The sequence below is a fragment of the Branchiostoma floridae genome, chromosome 10, assembly GCF_000003815.2.
Source record: "Branchiostoma floridae strain S238N-H82 chromosome 10, Bfl_VNyyK, whole genome shotgun sequence".
NCBI classification, from domain to species: Eukaryota; Metazoa; Chordata; class Leptocardii; order Amphioxiformes; family Branchiostomatidae; genus Branchiostoma; species Branchiostoma floridae.
This window is the reverse complement of record NC_049988.1, coordinates 20,976,218-20,978,439: the sequence shown is the minus strand read 5'-3', so window position 1 is coordinate 20,978,439 and position 2,222 is coordinate 20,976,218.

Below are 2,222 nucleotides of genomic sequence, written 5' to 3'. Positions count from 1 at the left end.
TGTGAGGTGGTTTATGCCTGTTGCCAGATTCTGTAACAAACGTTACCACCATGAGTACGATGGTTGCCACGGTTATATTATCCACGTATAAAATTATAAATGACCGTTTTTGTGACGCTGTACAGTTTTTCTGGCTTTTTAAAGAAACAAGAAAGGGTTGTTGATTGTCATTTGTATCCTAGCCTGAGTATCATCCGTATTCTACCGGGGCTCCTTACACTCGCTACCTCTATTTTTTTAGGGAAGTGAGTGTAAGGAGCCCCGGTAGAAATAGGATGGTACCCAGGCTAATTTGTATCCCACCTTGCTTAACAAAATGTTGTACAGAAATGACTGTAACAAACGTTACCATTGTTCGATGCTGTCTAAGCTTTCTATTTGACCTGGTGTAAAAAAGCTTCCAAGTTTTTAAATGTCCTAGGGACATCCACTTATACCTAAATGATGTAGTCAATAAGATGAGTCCTTTCGAAGAAAACAGGGTAAAGTCTACTGTTGTAACAAACATTTGTTACATGCCCTGTAAAGCATTACCAATGGGACCGAAAATGATAAGTTGCCATTTTTTTGGCTTTGGTTAAAAGAGGAATTTTCCTAAACAACCACGTAGTTTCACTGAAAATAAAGGCGATTTATTTTTCGACCAAAAAAATGCCATTTTCGACATTTCAATGAGAACGAGTGAGATGTCCAGAACTCGAGGTATAAAATCGTAGGTTCCACTGCAGTCGCTCCAAAGCCGGAACAAGCCGCTAGTGGACCAAAATATAATCGTAATCTAAACAATCATATGCAAGTTATGAAAACTGCGATTGGTAAGTCCCTTTAGTGTCTCAGAACACAGTGTCTATAGAAAGAGCGTTCCTGTCAATAAAATGTTTTTGCACAATTCACAAGATCAATTTGTAAGGCAGGGGTATCACTGCACCTGTCAATAACACGCCTGTAAGGCAGGAGTATCACTGCACCTATCAATAACAAGCCTGTAAGGTAGGGGTATCACTGCACCTATCAATAACACGCCTGTAAGGCAGGGGTTATAATCACTGCACCTATCAATAACACGCATGTAAGGCAGGAGTATCACTGCACCTATCAATAACACGCCTGTAGGGCAGGAGTATCACTGTATCTATCAATAACACACCTGTAAGGCAGGAGTATCACTGCATCTATCAATAACACGCCTGTAAGGCAGGAGTTTCACTGCATCTATCAATAACACGCCTGTAAGGCAGGAGTATCCTGCACCTATCAATAACACGCCTGTAAGGTAGGGGTATCGCTGCACCTATCAATAACACGCCTGTAAGGCAGGGGTATCACTGCACCTATCAATAACACGCCTGTAAGGCAGGAGTATCACTGCATCTATCAATAACACGCCTGTAAGGCAGGAGTATCACTGCATCGATCAATAACACGCCTGTAAGGCAGGAGTATCACTGCACCTATCAATAACACGCCTGTAAGGCAGGAGTATCACTGCATCTATCAATAACACGCCTGTAAGGCAGGAGTATCACTGCACCTGTCAATAACACGCCTGTAAGGCAGGAGTATCACTGCACCTATCAATAACACGCCTGTAAGGCAGGAGTATCACTGCATCGATCAATAACACGCCTGTAAGGCAGGAGTATCACTGCACCTATCAATAACACGCCTGTAAGGAAGGAGTATCACTGCATCTATCAATAACACGCCTGTAAGGCAGGAGTATCACTGCACCTGTCAATAACACGCCTGTAAGGCAGGAGTATCACTGCACCTATCAATAACATGCCTGTAAGGAGGCTTCCCGCTATGTCATTTCGGCGCCTGCAAAAATACTGAGGGTCAAATAATGCCCCTCTGTATGGTAGCAGCTAGAAATTAATTCTGATAATAATCTCTTAATAAAAAAATTATCGACTGATTGTAAATGTGACGATACTCGTTACAAAAGGCGAAAAACAAGAATGTCGGCTACCTGCAGACGTGGACGTTGCGTGACGTTTCACATCGGCTTCTTCATACGTGTCTGTAGACGTTTCTCGCTCTTCTTGCGGCTTGTCAGCACCGTTGCCATGGCGGAACCCCCCCGCGGGAAACCACCCTGATGGAAAGGAAGGATGTTGGGGGTGGCGGCCCCGTTGGTTCCCCTGGGGTGAACTCCTGGCTTGCCCCCCCAACCCCACGTAAAAGACGGGCGGAAGAACCTTCCACCCTTGAATTGGGTA